This window comes from Macrobrachium nipponense, chromosome 4 (assembly GCF_015104395.2).
Source record: "Macrobrachium nipponense isolate FS-2020 chromosome 4, ASM1510439v2, whole genome shotgun sequence".
NCBI classification, from domain to species: Eukaryota; Metazoa; Arthropoda; class Malacostraca; order Decapoda; family Palaemonidae; genus Macrobrachium; species Macrobrachium nipponense.
The window spans coordinates 94,150,094-94,168,499 of NC_061100.1; the positions used below are offsets into that span (position 1 = coordinate 94,150,094).

Here is an 18,406-nt window from a genome sequence, read left to right on the forward strand (position 1 = left end):
CTGGTACTGGATCACAGCTCCCCGGGGTTTTACAATCGCTTGTTTCTAGTAGCGAAAGCTTCGGGGGGATGGAGACCAGTACTGGATGTAAGTGCGCTGAACAGATTCGTAGAAAAACAAAAGTTCAGCATGGAAACGTCTGCTTCAGTCCTTGCAGCACTCCGTCAAGGAGATTGGATGGCGTCCTTAGACCTTCAAGACGCATATTTCCACATCCCGATTCATCATTCGTCGAGGAAGTACCTTCGTTTCATGTTGGAGGGAAGTATCTATCAGTTCAGGGCCCTGTGTTTCGGCCTGTCCACAGCTCCCCAAGTCTTCACAGACTTGATGAAAAATGTAGCAAGACACCTTCACTTGAAGTGGATAAACATCTCCCTATACCTGGACGACTGGCTCATCAGGGCCAGGTCTCAAAAGCAGTGTTTGGAGGATCTTTCAACGACTTTGGAACTGACGAAGTCATTAGGATTGATCGTAAACCTCGAGAAATCTCAGGTGATCCCCAGCCAGAACATGGTTTATCTGGGGATTCGGATGGATTCTCTGGGTTTTCGAGTATTTCCTTCTCTAGAGAGAATAAAGAAAGGTTGCACCACAGTATCCAGCTTCTTAGGGAAGGAGCGCAGTTCAGCGAGGGAATGGTTGAGCCTTCTGGGGACCCTTTCCTCACTCGAACAGTTCTTTCCTCTAGGAAGACTGCATCTCCGTCCGCTACAGTTCTTCCTGAAAAGGAGTTGGAATTGGAAGACAGGACAGCTCTCAGATACTTTTCCAATCTCAACAGAAGTAAAGAATCAATTAAGGTGGTGGTTAACCCCTTTAGAAGAGAACAAAGGAGTGTCCCTGGAAGTACGGAACCCAAACCTGATATTGTTCTCAGAAGCGTCGGAGACAGGTTGGGGTGCAACCTTAGGATCCAAAGAAGTGTCAGGCACCTGGTCGGAAGAGCAGGTGTCATGGCACATAAATTGCAAGGAGCTCTTAGCAATTCACCTAGCGTTAAAGAGCTTCGAACACATAGTCAGAGACGGAGTAGTGCAGATAAACTCCGACAATACCACCGCTCTGGCGTATGTGAGAAAACAAGGAGGAGCTCACTCTCTCGCCCTATACGAACTGGCAAGAGATCTGCTGATTTGGGCAAATCAAAAGAATGTAACTCTCCTAACAAGGTTTGTCCAAGGGGAGAGGAACGTGAGAGCGGACAGACTGAGCAGGAGGTTCCAGGTCCTTCCAACAGAATGGACCCTCCACTCAGAAGTGTGTCAGAGTCTTTGATCTCTTTGGGTGAAGCCTCAAATAGATTTGTTCGCCACGTTCCTCTCCAAGAGGATAGGCACATTTTGCGCTCTAGTAGAAGATCCCAGAGCTTATGCAATAGACGCCTTTCTCCTGAATTGGTCAGGGCTAGACGTGTACGCTTTTCCCCCATTCAAGATACTGATGGAAGTAGTCAGAAAGTTCGTGGCCTCGAAGGGGACAAGAATGACTGATAGCCCCATATTGGCCATCCCGAATTTGGTTCACAGAGGTAATGGAGTGGACGGTGGACTTCCCCAGATCTCTTCCAAACAGGATAGATCTGCTCAAACAACCCCACTTCGAGAGGTACCATCAAAACCTACCCACTCTTGCTCTGACTGCCTTTCGACTATCGAAAGACTTGTCAGAGCGAGAGGGTTTTCTCGCAAGGCGGCAAGCGCAATTGCCAGAACCTGCAGATCATCTACTATGCGAGTGTACCAATCGAAGTGGGAGGTGTTCAGAAGTTGGTGTAGGTCAAAGAAGCTGTCCTCCTCCAATACCTCTGTGACCGAAATTGCGGATTTCCTTCTTTTCCTGAAGTTACTTTTTTTTGTTGTAATTTACACTAAATTGCGATCATTTTGGTATATAACACATTGTAAAACGATAAAAGCAACACAGAGAAAATATTATCTCAAAATAATGCATGAATTCGTAACGAGCGGACGTAAACAAATATTTTTTTCAAAAATTCACTATAAATCTAAATATTGTCCTAGAGACTACCAATTTCTTTCAAAATGAAGACAAATGATTGAATATTACTAAACTGTAAGAATATTAGCTTACAAATGCACTTTTCAACCATATCTGACGAGTTAAAGTTTACCGAATGTCGAATTTTTTATATATATTTTTTTATATGCAATTATTTCAGAAATAAGAAAAGCTACAACCTTCAAATATTTTTCGTTTTATTCTACATGAAATTGCGCACATTTTCATATATAAAACTCTATGAAATGCCTAATATGAAACGGAGCAAATATTCCGAGAATGGAACGTACGCATTTCGGAGATTTGTGGCGGAGAATCCGCTCGCGGAGGGAAGGAAAGTTTTTTTTTTTTTAAATTCACCATAAATCTAAATATTGTGCTTGAGACTTCGAATTTGTTTCAAGATGAAGATAAATGACTGAATATTACTAGACTGTAAGAGTTTTAGCTTACAATTGCGTTTTTCGACCATTTCGGTAGTCAAAGTTGACCAAACGTGGTTTTTTTTCTATTTATCGAGATTTATATGCAAATATTTCAAAAATGGGAAACGCTACAACCTTCAATTATTTATAGTTGTATTCTACATAAAATTGCACACATTTTCATATATAAAACTTTATTTAACGGCTAATTTAAAATGGTGCAAACATTACCACAATCGCACGTATAATTTTTTCGGAAGAGTTACCGCGCGGACGTAAAGAAAATGTTATTTTTTTCATAAATTCACCATAAATCGAAATATTGTGCTAGAGACTTCCAATTTGTTGCAAAATGAAGGTAAATGATTGAATATTACTAGAATATAAGCGTTTTAGCTTACAATTACGTTTTTCGACCATTTCGGTAGAGTCAAAGTTGACCGAAGGTTGAAAATTTGTCACATCATTTTTTATATAAAAATATTTCAAAACTGATAAAAGCTACAACCATGGGTTGTTTTTAGTTGTATTGTGCATGAAATTGCGCACATTTTCATATATAAAACTTTATGTAACGGCTAATTTAAAATGGTGCAAACATTACCACAATCGCATGTATGATTTTTTTGGAAGAGTTACCGCGCGGACGTAAGGAAAAAGTTTTTTCATAAATTCACCATAAATCAAAATATTGTGCTAGAGACTTCCAATTAGTTGCAAAATGAAGGTAAATGATTGAATATTACTAAAATATAAGAGTTTTAGCTTACAATTGCGTTTTTCGACCATTTCGGTAGAGTCAAAGTTGACCGAAGGTTGAAATTTTGGCACTTATCGTTATTTATATAAAAATATCTCAAAACTGATAAAAGCTACAATCATGAGTATTTTGTTGTTGTATTCTACATAAAAATGCGCACATTTTCATATATAATACTCCATGTAACCGCTAATTTAAAATGGTACAAAAATTATGTCAAAGGGACGAAATAATTTTTGAGATGTGTCACAGATACTTTTTAGTGCGGCAAGAAAGAAATTTGCGCTTGCGCGCCTGCGTAACGATTGTAAACAAAACAACACCTTGATCCGTGAACTCCCAGCATCCCCCAAGGCGCGTGATTCAAGAGTTTTCGGCTAGTAGGCCTAAAAGTATTTTTCCGTGAATTTTAAAAAAAACTTTTGGATGTCGACGTAAAATACGTCCAGTCGGCACACGAGAGACAAAAAATGTCGACGTAAAATACGTCCAGTCGGCAGTAAAGGGTTAAGGGATACAGGAGAATGCTTTCGGCTGTATTCAGAAACAGAGGATTAGATTTGACAAATGATAAGGATTTACACGATCTCATTCGTTCCTTCGAAACATCAAAATCAATAGAACCCAGAGTTCCGAGCTGGAATCTGGATGTGGTCCTGAAATTTCTGTCTTCTGAAAAGTTCGAACCACCTCACACTGCTTCCTTTCGAGATATCACAAGGAAGTGTCTGTTTCTGCTGTCTCTCGCTACGGCAAAAAGAGTCAGCGAGTTGCACGCCCTTGAGTCACGAGTTGGTTTCAAGGGAGAGACTGCGATTTGTTCGTTTCAGACTCTCTTTCTTGCTAAGAATGAGAATCCCTCGAATCCCTGGCCCAGGAGCTTCGAGGTAGAAGGCCTGACTAGTCTGGTAGGCAGAGAGGCAGAGAGGTCCCTCTGCCTGGTCAGAGCGCTTAAATTCTATCTGGACAGAAAGAAGCAGTTGGGGGGTTCGCAACACGGTCTATGGTGCTCGGTAAAGGACCCCAAAAGACCGATGTCTAAGAATGCCTTAGCCTTCTTTGTAAGAAGTGTGATTACCGAGGCGCATAAGAACTGCCCAGATGACTTTTAAACTATTAAGAGTAAGAGCTCATGAAGTAAGGGCAATCGCGACGTCTATTGCGTTCCAAAGAAATTTATCTCTCAAGAATATTTTGGATGCAACTTATTGGAGATGCAACTCAGTGTTTGCATCTCATTACTTGAAGGATGTGCGCGTTATGTATGAGAAATGTTTTTCTCTAGGTCCGTTTGTGTCAGCACAGACGGTTCTGGGTACTGGAGCGAGCACAGATCCTTAAATAAGTGTACGTAACCCTCTTGTCGGATACGTTCTTGGTTTCCTGTGCAGGGAAGTGTCAGATGTCGCACAGGCGGCCTTCACTTCTCTTCACTAGGAGATCGAGTGGTAACTGACTTTTAGAGGGGTACAAAATTTTTTTTTTGTACTTTTGTGTGTGTGTTTATCAAGTTTTTGGTTGTTTGCTAAGAGTTTGGGGATGGCTCTTGGCAATCTTAGAACTAACACGGGTGTTAGGATCGGGTGATCGGGATCGGTTGTGTGCTCCTTAAAGAAGGCGTGTTGTCATATAAGCGGATTAGCACCCATTGACAAATGCCAGTTAGGCTCTGCCAAGTAAGTGGACAAGACCCCATCGACAGACCCACAAGAACTCTTGGCCGCAGATCACTATCTCGCTAAGGCTCTTGAGGTGAAGCAGACTCCTAGGCAGTAGCCACGAAGTCTTCCACCTAATAAGGTAGGAACCAAGGTCTATAAATACCTACAACATATGTTGTTTACCTGTCTATTCAGTAGTTAGCTGTCTCTTGCCCTCCACCAAAGGGTGTCAATCAGCTAAGTATATATCTGACAGGTAAGTTGAATGTATGAAAATGATATTGTTATGATACAATAAAGTTTCATACATACTTCCTTGGCAATATATACAATTGATGACCACCCAGCCTCCCCGCGAGACAGGTGGAAGAGAAAATCTGATAGAAACTGAATGGTTTCCTAGCCCTGGCCACCCAGGAGCGGGCGGTAGATCCCTGACCTAACCTGTAGCGAGTGCCGCGAAATTTAATTTTCTGTCTGGACGACGGAGTCCGATAGCTAAGTATATATCTGCAGTAGTAAATGTTGAAACTTTATTGTATCATACAATATCATTTTTCTACTCAGGTGTGGCTGGACCCTGGCAGCTGCAGAGGACGCTCTTCACATCTGTGGGACCACCTCTTCGTGACGCCTTTCCCCCGTTCTGTCCTGATCACAAGGTGATCAGGTCGAGGTGGCTGGTCACCTCCGAACTTTGGATGAATTTCTGGTGGGCACCCAAATGCCCTGGGCGTTTGGTACCCGGCACCTGCTGGCTCCTGCTCGCCGAGCTCCGGGAGAGATTTCCCCCCTGGCTACAACCTCCTGTGCCAGCCACACGTAGAACGGTACCACCCGTCGGTTCGGTCCCTTTGGTCTTCATAGGCTGGCTGTGACCACCATCTCTTTCGAGCCAAGGCTTTTTCTCGCCAGCAGCAACAGAGATCGGCTTGTACACTCAGGACAGTCCTCTGCAGCTGTATAATAGGGAAGTGGTTCCGTCTTCTGTGTTTGGTGTCGTTGACGGGGTCTCTTCTCCTTTCAGACACTCTTCAGCAGGTAGCGATTTCATCGTCTCCCTCGCCGAGAGTAATCTCCTCTCCGTCTCCAATGAAAGGATACAGAGCCTCCCTGGCCCTAGTCCTTAACACCTGCGAGGAGTGTATATCTCCTCCTCTCGAGATTCTCCCCTCCTTATAAGGGAAGCTTCGGAGTCTTGCCAGCTAGAAGAACCCAGGCCCTTGTTACAGCCCGTTAGAAGTCCGCTCCAAGTTCGATATGAAATAAACAAAAAGAATTCAAAACACCAACAGTTTGAAACTGGGATACACAGTATAGAAGAAACACTTTAAACAACAACAGGTTTATTTACACCTTATTAACCAAGATAAATGCAGAATGGTGTCTCCTATTTAATCAAAAGGCAAAATCTTACCATGCGTAAACTGGGGAGACGGTGGGGTAAATGAAAGTAATTTGCCGCCAGTTTGCGACTGGAAGCGATGGCTTCACAAAAGAGAAATGCCAATTGCAGACGACTTTCTTGACCTCCGTATTGTCAGAAATAATGTCTATTCTTGATACTCGAGGGCAGGAACCTTCCTTCAACCTCTTGCAAACTTTTTCTTCTCTGAAGTCTTTGTCTCTTCGAAATGCCTCTTCGTCTACTCCCAGAACGACTTGACCAGATCCGTCAACTCAAGAGGACTTTTTCTCTTATCTGATCCTTCGTCGTTTCCTTCTTCTCCTTATCTCTCTCTGACAATCTCTGCTGCTGCTATCTCTCACTGATAATTGATCTGTTGCTCTCACCGATGATCTGCTAGCGAGCGTCACAGACCCCGATATTGCGGGCACAGATGGGTCGAAGAATCTAGAAGATGTATTGCCTCAAGAAATCGCGGCTTTTCACGACACGTCGCATCTTCAATTTCCCCAACATTCCACCGATTCTAGAAACCATCATGAAACCTGCGCCTCCAACAACCGAGAAAGCCTTCATTGTTGCAAGAACTCTCGAAGATGCTTTTCCTTTCCTTTAATCTTTCTTTGCTATAAAGCAATTACCACGACACGTCCCCCAAAAAAAAAGGAAAAAATTAAATCAGCTGGTTTTTTTTTTTTTTTTTTTTTTTTTTTTTTTTTTTTTCTCTCTACAGAGAAACAGAATTAAACAGCAGGGAACAATCTGCATAAAGCTTTATCCAGTCAACCACGCACGCTTCTCCACTCACACACTCCCGTCTTGCGAAAACAGAAAACGCTGATTAGGCTACTCATTCTGGAAAAATCTCTGTGCTACCTGCTATAATCGTTATCCTTCCTCTTATTTTTTCTGAATCTCTGATAAAATTGAAATCTAAAACACCTCTTGTGTTTTTTCTCAAAACTAATTTCTCTCAGTAACACTGTCACATGTATGGGGCGTTTCTTTTATAATTCTGAGCACGTTTTACATTCATTGACGTTGCTCTACCTTTACCGCATATTAATTCTATAATGTGTCTGTCCTCCTCCTCTAACACTGAAAAAGGCCTTCGCTTATAAAGGTTAAAGAGGGCCTTCTTTCTGGACTAGTACTGAAACTTTATCTCTTACACACAAACTTCTCTTTTTTGCGCACTGGAAGCAATGTTCCCCTTTAGTTTCCCCTTGACTTCGTTCTCCTTCGCTAGTTGCCAAACATCTCTTAATTGTTTTTATATACTCTAGATAGTTGTGCAGTCTTCTCTACTACCCTGACTTACAGACAAGGTCCGACATATTGATAAATTACATCTCAAAGATACGCCTACTGAGGAAATATTACACAACGGACCCTGGGATTACTTGATTCGGTTTCCCGGCAATTTGGACAGTCATACAGCTTAAACCTACCTCTTTACATCATTTTTCAGTTTAGGCCAAGTATGCCCTTACTAAATACACTTGAAAGTTTATTGTTGCCGATACGTAATACAAAACCATCCGGTCCTTTCACAATAGGAAGTACTAGCGGCAGCTGGAACGGTCGTAAGCTTCGAACAAGGGGAGAACGTTAGTTAACTCTTGTCCGACAGTCGCGCGCACGCGCGCTGGGAGGTAAAACAAATCACTTTTGCTTCGGCCGCGGTGGTGAGGACGTGTCGTCATCGCTCTCTCCCCTTCATCGCGTTCGCTTGTTTATATTGTGGTTTTTCCTACTAATGGTTTGGTTTTGACTTAAAATGAAACTGTAAGTACACTGTTTATCATTTTCAATTACCTAATTGAAATCAACATGGAGCTATCCGCGCGTAGAGACGGCATTTCCGCTCCTTTTCATGAATTGAACCTTGAATTATGTCTCGGTGCCGAGGCGGGCGCGCTCAGCGCCGAGTCATGTATTTGGAGCGAAAGGGTAGTAATTGAAAAATGTAATACGTTTTTCATTATTTTTTTGCCTGTACGTTCTTACCAGAGAGTGTGATTGCGCTCGGCACGAACTTTTAATTTTGTACATAATAGACTGCATTGAAAGTGGATTCGCATTGCAATATTCTTTCATTTTCAGTTATTGATTGCATGAATTTAATCTGGATCAATTTTCGTTCTTACCCGGAATTGATCCTACATTTTTTATGTGAAATGAAATCGCAAGTGCAGTATTCTGTTTCATTTTTCATATATATTTTTAATGATAGCATATATTATGGATCAAGTTTTCCGTTCTCAACGCGTGAATTGATCTTTTCTCCTTTAAGTTCTATGAAGTGATCGCAGGGCAGTATTCTGTTTCATTTCATATTACTGTTTTCCTGCTGTGCGGGGTGGGTGAAGCGAAGGTCGGCCAGGAAGTTTTTGCCGATTCTTCGTCTTCCTTCCTGCCCCCCGCTCAGCTTCTTCCTTGTATTTGGTATTTGGGGTCTTCTTCGTTCGGGGTGGGGCATGTCTTACCCCCGTGGCGTGAGGGAACCCCTCTTACTAATCTATCTATTTACCGAAGGTTGCTACATCCGTGGAGCGACCTTTGGATGTAGATATAAGCCTCAGCGAGGACGACTGGCACAGTGGGGAGTCGCTGGGACTGCAGGGGTTTGGATCATCGGTTTGTCCGGGGTCGGCATGGTCACTCTGGATACGGTAACCACTACAGACAACCACAATCTCGACACCAGCATATGAGATGTCACCTCGCACCTGGTGTACACACCACATGTCATGTCGGTAACACCCACGGCTGCAATCCAGAAACCATTCCTGACGTGCATCAGGACTGTGCCACCGCCCCCTGGGTTCTTTTTGTATATGCCTCACCCCGGACTGGCCGCGTCCCCAAATAGTACCCCCCTGGCCTGCCGCCAGTGCGAGGATGACGGTAGCTGCCGACAGAGCCTGTCTCTCCTGTGGTCCTGCGTGCCTGCCGTACTGTTGCGGTCCCATCCGCTCATTCCTTTCAGATCAGCTGCCTGCTGCTGATTCACTTTCCAGATGTTCCTCTGTTCTGACCTGTTCCTGTTGTTCCTGCTGTTGCTGATGCTGTCACGTCTCAGGTATTTTCCGGACGGTGCAGTCGGGCCCCTTTGCTTCGGCCAACTGCCCCGTCGCCCTCCTGGATGGGAGACCTGACGTCTGTCTTTGCGGAGCCTGGCGAAGAAAAGAGGAAGAGGAAGAAGGTGTCCGTCGTCTCGTCGTCTTCCGTCGTCCTTCTCGTCGTCCGCTGCCAGCCGTCTCCTTCCCCTTCGACTTCTAAGGCCAAACAGCGAAGAAGAAGAAGGGTTGCCTCCTTCCCCCCTAAGAAAGCTCCTTCGGATCTTCTAAGGGCCCGGCTCGCTCAGGCGAGCGGGGGAGCTCTTCTGCTGGTCCTCCTGTTCCTTCGGGAACGGGGCCCGTCGCTTCTCTGCAAAGAAAAGTCGACGGACCAGAGGGCACCAGCCTCGGCTGGTGCTTCGTCACCTGGTGCTAGCCGGGTCTGCGCTAAACGGTTTCCGTCTCGGCCGCTTCTCGTTCGCGAGAAGCACCGAGTGGACGCTCTTCCAAGAAGACCGTCCCCCAAATTTTTGAACGCCAGAGCTCCGCTCGCCGTCATACATCGGCGCGGAGCAGAAGACTGGCGAGAGTCCGTGCACACGACTCTCGCCAGGCCAGTGGTGACGCTCTCGCAGGCGATCAACTCTGGCTGCCGGGGCTAACGGACGTCGCATTGATCACCACGGGTTGAGGGCGAGGAAGGAGGCCCCGCTGCCGCCGGTACCAGCCACGCTGGTACCAGCGACTCGACGCGCCGAGAGGACGCTGGCCGGTCCTCGACGCGACACAGAGCCTAGCAGGTCACCCGTCCGCCGCTCCCGATGGGACCGGGCGGGACGGTGACTGCAGCACGGCACTCGCTGACGCTAGAGAGTCGTCTCGACGTTCCTCAGCCGAGCCAATCGCCCCAGGCTAGCGTTAAAGGCTAGGCCTGCTGCCTCGCCGTCACCCGCGGGTTGACAATCAGCAGCAGCCCTCCCGCACGCTGGTCCTGCCACGATCGAGGGGGAGCGTCAGTTCCCCTGCCTCTCCCATAACGGTTGAGGCGAGGAATGGGTCCCCGCGGCCGTCGGTAACCAGCCCGGCTGGTACAGCGGCTCGACGCGCCCGAGAGGAACGCCGCCGGTCTCACCGTGACAGCGAGCCTAGCAGGTCACCTGACCCCGCTCCATCGGACCTGGGCGGGAAGACGGTAACCATCAACAGCTCGCCTGACGCTAGGAATCAGACGGTCGACTTCTCCAGCAAGCCTCTCGCCCCCCCCTTCCCCAGCGAAGCGGCTAAGGCTAGGCATGCTGCTCGATCGCCACCGCGGGTGAAGATCAGCAGCAGCCCCTCCAAGCACTCTGGTCCTGCAGCGAGCTAGGTGGTGAGCTTCAGGGTCCTGCCTCTCCTGTACCTTCAACCTCCTCGGAGCTACCGCCGGAGACGAGGTCCCTATGAGTTGAGTCGCGGAGGTGCGCCCTCGCGACCCCCGCTATGACGCCGTATGGACTCAGGCACGTTCTAAGGACCAGACCATGAGCACACCGCATTAGCTGGAGGCACCGTCCAGGGTCTGCCGCTCTTCCTCCTTCTGAAGGAGGAGTCTCTAGGGATCTGTTCCTTGTTGGAAGGACTGACGGTCCTAACTCCTCAAGACGCGGTTACTCCCGAGATACGAAGGAATTTGCAAGTCATTAAGTGATTCTCAGCATATGACCTGCGAAAGGATTGCCCGCTCCCCCACAGAGCCACGTCTCTGCTCGAGTCGTTTTGGGGCCCGAGAGGGACCCAACCGACGGTGGGTCTGCTCGCGATCGGAGCTTGCCGATCTGTCTCGAACCAGTGTCTCGTCTCCGGACAAGAAGGCTCTCTCAGTTCTGGCCGGTCGTCATCTACTTCCACCTCCTCTACTTTGCGACAGCGGCGTTTTCTACGTGTCTTCGGAACACCGTATTTAATACTCCTTCGGTCCCCTGAGAGTTTCGACCTCGACGTGGACTGGAATGAGTCGGAGGACGGTCTCGCGGCTCTCATCCTGTCAGGTGTCGAGCAGCCCCACCCAAGACTACCGGTTTCACCGTGGTGGCAGACCCTACCCTACAGTGAGAGTTCGTACCCCTCCCGCGGGAAAACGTTTCCTCCTGACTATACGTTTTCCAGAACTCTGAGAGGCCATCGCCGCACGGCGATGGCTGCTCCTACTCTTCTCCAACTGCCTAGGTCCACTGGGAAGGGCGAGAGCGAGTATCCAATTCCTTCCCCATTCCCCTCTCTCCTTACGGATACGGGGAAAGGTGAGGTCCTACAGAGATTTTCTTTGTAGGATCCCACGTTCGGGACTGCGCTACGGGGGGAACCTTCGGTTCTACCTGACGTTAAGCCCCCCGTCGATTGAGGAGGAATCCTGCTCCATTTTTTTTGTTTCTCCCCGATTTCTACGGGAATCGAGAGGACCACCAGCCGATATCCGTTTGACGAATTCGGTGGGGTTTCGCAGACTGCTTATAATTCTACGAATTTCTAGCGCTATTCAGAGTGTTCGAGTTTTTTACGACTTCAAACACTTACGGAGACCAACGGTCCAAAGTGGGCGAGACGAGAATGCCCCGATATGTACACGATAAGCGGGAAACTCCGCCTATGCTCGAATTCCTGAATTTTCTAGGCCATGGTGAAGAAGACTGCTGCTGAAAGAAACTATCTCACAGTAGGCGACCTAACCTGGAATAGAGGAGATCGTACGGGAATACACGTTTGGCTTGAACATCGTCTTAGTTTCTGTTCACCATGAAGCTTTCTTCGAGAAGACTTCTCCTTCACTCTCTTTGATATAGAACGAAGGTGGTCGATCTCCAATCCTTATATTTTGTTTTCTGAAAATGAGAATTAGGATGGAGATCGTTTGTTCAGAATCCTACAAATAATACTAACGTATATTAACCTCGCGACCTGAATTCAGCTAAGCATTTTCACTTGTCCGAGGGGTAGGCGCATATCCTAGTTATTCTACGGATTTGGGCGACTTAGACGAGAATATTTCTAATTGACTGCAACTCGGGGTGCCTGCAACCTCCCAGGAGTTTTTCAGTTTCAATTTTTATATACTTATGGTTTTGTCCACGACAACACCATTTCACACTTTTATATTTACCGAAATTCTTCGCCTAAATATAATTGCCCGAAAGCATATCTTTTATGCTCGCTAGTTTCAGCCTAACGGCATTCCTTTCGTGGAATAAATGGATACCTTGCAACTCAGGATGACGAGTCAGCCATGCTCCACCACTGCGTATTGAACTGCCTCATACAGCTCATATCAGCTGGTGCCTCGAGATTCCGTCATGTATGTCTCTCTCTCCCTGCTTGATTGACTACTCGAACCGTATCCTGCCTAACAATCATGACTTAGGTCTCTGATTAACGGGGATTCATCGCAATATGAGACATCTACTGCGTGACGCGGATTTCCATCGCCTTCGACATTGCAGAATTTTCAACAAGATATCTCTTGGACTCTTTCATCTTTCCTGTTTACCGCACGCTAAACGAAAAGCCTGTACAAAGTCCTCTCCCCCGCTGCAGTCGCACTGCATAAATGAATGATTTTGCAGACATCTGAGTTTGTCTTCAAATATCTCGTATTCGTAGGGTGGTAAACAAATTGTTCATTGTTCAAACCAGAATTACAAGATGTTTCAGAAGACATCGCCTATCTCCGACCTGACAGCTCTACCTCCAATGTTCAGCCCATGGAAGCAGTTCTTCAGGCGGCTTTCACCTGTGTTTTCATTACGAAGAACGCCCCCCGCTTTCATTGCAACTACGACTTCTCACCCGGACCAGCAATGAAAATAGCGGGTAGCGTTTTCAGTCATTTTTAAGCAAATTTTTATGAATCTTGAGATTCTTCTCTCGATTCATATGTGAACGTAGGTTGCATTCAATATCTACCTTCGTCGTCACGTACATAGTGTTGTTTCTCCTTATCTGAGATTCACAAACATGAGATGTTTTTAAACCTTCAAGGACCTCGTCTCTAGAAGGCATTGACTTTCGCCTGTTGGGTACATGCCTTAGAGAATCTCACCTCGCTGTCCGGCATTGGTGACAACAAATCCATCATTTGTTTGGTCTCGGCATAACCCTTTTAAAGGCGATGGTCACGTGACTTACATCGGATGCTTTGACAACTTGCCTCCTACCGAACGCGTCGTCGACAGCTGTCCAGAGCGCCCGAGTCAGTTACGAATTACGCTGTTGACTAGTTCGGTTGTTACACAGCACCATTACTTCGTTTTAATACCTTGTCACAGTAACCCTACCATTGAACCCACATGGAGTGTCGGTGTCCTATCCACTACCGCGAACTTCGCTGCATGGGGATAGGAGGATGCGAGAGACTCGTTGGCTAACGACAACCAGTATGGTACTGGACATCACCGAAGGTATAGAAGAGGATAGGTCATTGCGACTATTTCTTCATTTCCCCTCTGAGGAACTGCATGACTATCTCCTGCGAAGCAGCACCCAGGGGATGGGGAGGGGGATCCGTGCTCTCGATTTCGTACCGACTTCGTAGCGAGACTCCCGAACCCTTCGGTCCCTGACGAATTGGTTCGGTCGTTTCACAATCCCTCCCTAATGGACTTCACCGCCTTCGATTGCGAAGGAGATGCTGCCTTGTCCAACAGAACTTCTCCTTGGCCAGGTACTGACGGCAGGGGTCTGTGTCCAACCATACCACATCCCTTCTTCTACCTTCGGATATTGCCCACATTCCTTGATCTTTTTCCTTGGGACCCGTGGTGGCTGCTCAACCCAACGTTGTGTAGCGAACCAGACCCTCGCAGTCTGAACAGCATCGAGTCCTATTGTGACCGTAAGAATGGATGTTGAATTAGAGTGTGACTGCTCCTCTTCCCATCTTTTTCTTCCCTCTACCGGTGTAGAGGGACAACGGTTCGTTCACCCTGCTGGATAAGGACAAGAATGCAGGTAGCGCTACTTCAACAGAGCCCCATCCTATCCCTTTCCACTAGATAGGGCGTATATCCACCAATTCCTCCAACAATGGGGATGAAGTGGATGCCAGCTTAGACAACCCATCCTTTATGTTGCCTCCTTCAAACAGGAACAGTTCTTGCTTGTCTGGTAGAAGAGATACGCTTGCCTCTCTCTTAGTACCGGCCCAGAGTTCTGACCATTGAGCCTGCGGTGGCACACCCCGATCAATCGGCCAGAGTCTTGGATCCCTCCCGCTCTTGAACTACCATGAGGCATTCCAGGGATGGACGAACACCAGTCTGTTTCATCACAAGACTCCTATTCCTCCCACCAAGAAGTGCTCTTCCCTATTGTTAAGGACCGAGTGTTTGTTATTTACGTATCGGAACAAATGACATTTTGTCCCGAAATTGCATTTTGGTTCCTAACTATACAAACCTGAGGTTCCTTTACATACAGTCCCTCCTCAATGCCACCCCTCCACTCTGCGTATTTTGCATGGGGCCCAAAAGAAAAGTGAATTTGTTTACCTCCCGTCGCGCGGCGCGCGACTGTCGACAAGCAGTTAACTTACCGTTCCATCCCCTTGTTCGATAGCTTACGACCTTTCCAGCTGCCGCTAGCTAATTCCTTTGTTAAAGGACCTCAGTTTGTATGTTAGGAAAAATGCAATTTTCGACAAAATTGTCATTTTTACTCCCAAATGTCCTTGCCTCTCATGGGCTAACGGTCAAACTAGTTCACGAAGCTTCCTAGGACCACCGATGGTTGGTATTTTTCCCCTTTACACCTAACTTAGGCACGAACATACGACACAAAACTTCTTCCTTTAAACAAAAGTTCCTTACACACTCAATCGCGATCGATCAGCCAGATTTACCTTAAAAAAATTCAGGTTAGTGTCTCCTCCTCTCTCTGCGACTTGACTAGCTCATCTTATTCAAAGGGTTAGTGCTATTCTCACCGTAACTATTAACTAGATACCGTACATTGTCCTACGTTACCCTTGAAAGCTTACGCCTTCCCTTGGCTATCACGTCCCACGTCGATAGAGTCAGTTTCTCAGCCACAATCATGCCAAGATCAACCTCACCACTCTATCACACTCGTTCGAATCCACGAACTCACTCACATGTTCGGAATCCCGAACTCACTCTCGTTCGAATCACGAACAATTATGACCGTAGTGCATGTCCTGTATCCTAAACCCGACCTAGTTCTACCATTTCAGCAATGGAATATCCCTCACCCAGGATTCACTTTCCGGATAAAGCTAAGTCATTACCGACAATAATGTTCAAACGCCATCACACGGGCAAACTGTCAACAACTGCAGTTTCACTTTCTCCTAACACTACCATCTTTCTAATTCAACTTCAACAAAGGACAAAGAACCAGTGTTAGGAACTCCACCTAACATGACTTTTTCTTCCAATTGATTTCTGCCCTGTTCGGCACACACTCTCTACTATCAGTGAGACAGCAGCTCCTGTGTCTCGAAGCAAGACTACTTGCCCTAAAATACTTCTCCAAGAGAGGAAACTACGCCTTCTGACAGAAATTCACCAAAAATTTTTCCTAGTTTCTTCTCTCATCACAATTTCTCATATCCTACTTGACAAAATGTTAACTAGAGACCACTGGTTTTCTTACGTCCTTCCTTTCTACTGCACAATTTCTCGCTAAATGCCCTTTTCCCATTACAGTGGCAACAAGTCATTCTGACCACTACATGCCATTTTACTCTTACAAAACTTAGACGTATGCCCTGGTTTTCCACATGTATAACAGGAATATGTCACTTTTACTCCATTGCTAGTACTAGGACTGAAACCTTTACTGCTTGGGGGGTACTACCAACAAGGAATCATTTCGTTTCTTACTAACACTCAAATTATGAGTTAGACTATATTCGTCAGCTAACCTAGTTCTCCTGTGAAAGATACGTCTTGCCTATCTTCTATATAAAGCTTAATCTCATTGGATACGTTTATCTTTTAGGTTTTTCTAACAACACTAGTTCTCAAACATCAAATCATCAACTGTAGAAGTTACCAATAAAAAACAGCTTTCTAACTTCATACGTATTCTCCATATGTAATATTTTCGTCCTTTTCCAACTTCTAATTTCTCGGTACGCCTCCGGTACTACCCTTACGCGCTACGAACAGTTTTCTTCACAAATTATCATAATCATCACATTCCTCCTTAGACATGCACTATACCAGTAATTGCTCTACCACTCAAAACTGACTGTCAAATACCAAAGTCACATTTCTTTAGAGAACCTACTCTTTCCTTAACTTCTCAAACCATGACATATTTCGTTTACATCTTTCCTCTCAAACTTGGTACAATTTCCACACTGCACTCATGGCCTAACCATACGCAGCCTCGTTTTCTTCTTGCCTGGTCGATTGTTACGAGTTAACGTACTTTTCCCTTAACCAAGCAATTTCCAATTCGTCATACGTTTTTCTCTCTTTCCTTCGTGCTCATGCTACGTTTCTTTTCTCTCTTTCTTCCTGCTGCATTACCGACATTTCTCATCAGCTTGCTGCACTCCCTCTCAGCTGCTCTTTCTCTCTCTCAGGCGTCCTCCCCCACCCCTGCTCTTTCATGCTCTCCTCATACTTCGTCTCTCTCTTTGCTTTCAAAACATACTCAAAGAGATCATTCCCCTCTAAGACCTAGTAGCTTACCCGACTCAATAAACTCTTTCCCATCTCACTCATTCTGTTCTTTCTATATTCTCCTGTTTTCAAGCCCAAACTGTTAAAAAAGTGTGTAATATTCTAAAGCAAGGTCGCCACAATGTTACGGCCCGTGGAGGTCCGCTCCAAGTTCGATATTAAATAAACAAAAAGAATTCAACACCGAACAGTTGAACTGGGGATTCCGAATATAGAAAGAAACCTACCAACAAGGTTATTTACAAGCTACTACAAATATGCAGAATGGTAATCTCCTATTTGTACATAAAAAAGGCACAATCTACATGCTAAACGGGGAGACGGTGGGGTAATGAAAGTACTTGCCGGCCAGTTTTGCGACTCGAAGCAATGGCTTCAATAAAGGAGAACTGCAAATTGCGACGACATCTTGACTCCGTATTGCAGAAATCGTATCTATTCTTATATCGAAGCAGGACTACTCCTAAACCTCTTGCAGAACGTTTATTCTCTGAAGTCCGGGCTCGACGTCGCGTCTCAGTCATCCACTCCAGACGACTTGACCAGAATCCGTCACCTCACGAGCGACTTTTTCTCCTCTGATCCTTCGGTCGGTTCTTCTTCTCTTATCTCGCTCCTAACGTCTCTGCTGCTGATCTCTCCTGATAATGGTGATTTGTGCTCTTACTGTGATCCTCTCCGAGAAAAAAAGACTTCGTCAGTTGTATTTATAACGGCAATCTGGGGGCGGGGCTACACGAGCGTCACAGACTCCCGAGATTACAGAACGATTTTTTAGAAGATCTTGAAGATGTATGCATCAGAAATCGCGGCTTTTCTCTCGACGACACTCGGCGTCTGTCAAGTTCCCAACACTCCTGCCGATTCTAGAACCATCATGTAGAACCGGCGCCTCCAACACACGCGAGAAGCCTCCGTGTTGCTGAACTCTCGAAGATGCGTTTTCCTTTCCTTATCTTTCTTTGGCTATAAGCTACTCACCATGACAATCGACGAAAAAGTAGGGAACTTTCACGTCCCCTCCGGATAATGATGCGGATGAGATGCTGCTATTGTCCTGTGAGGGCGCTAATGGCGCTATCATAAGAGACCTCGACACCTCAGGCCTTAGGTGTCACGCCTCTTCTTAGCACCGGTGTTACCAAGAAAGAGGTTTTCCCACGAACACTCTTTCTTTCTGGGCTGCGTGATGTGATCAGGAGGGCGTACGACGCGAATGGTAGTGACAACACCGTACCCTTCGTCCGAGATCTCACGAAAGTCAGAGTATGGTCCACCCTTGCGTTTTCCGCAAGAACTTCTCCATGCGCAGTTCGTGAGGCAGGGGGTTTGGGCCAACCAACCACATTTTACTTCCTTCTACCTTCGGGATATTACCACAGG

General features: G+C 46.2%; 1 protein-coding gene across 1 annotated transcript in view; it reads left to right on the top strand.

The window, feature by feature from the left end:
• The window catches only part of LOC135211029 (protein MMS22-like), a 165,098-nt gene that overhangs the window by 49,731 nt on the left and 96,961 nt on the right, over window positions 1-18,406 (top strand). The window lies entirely within an intron of this gene.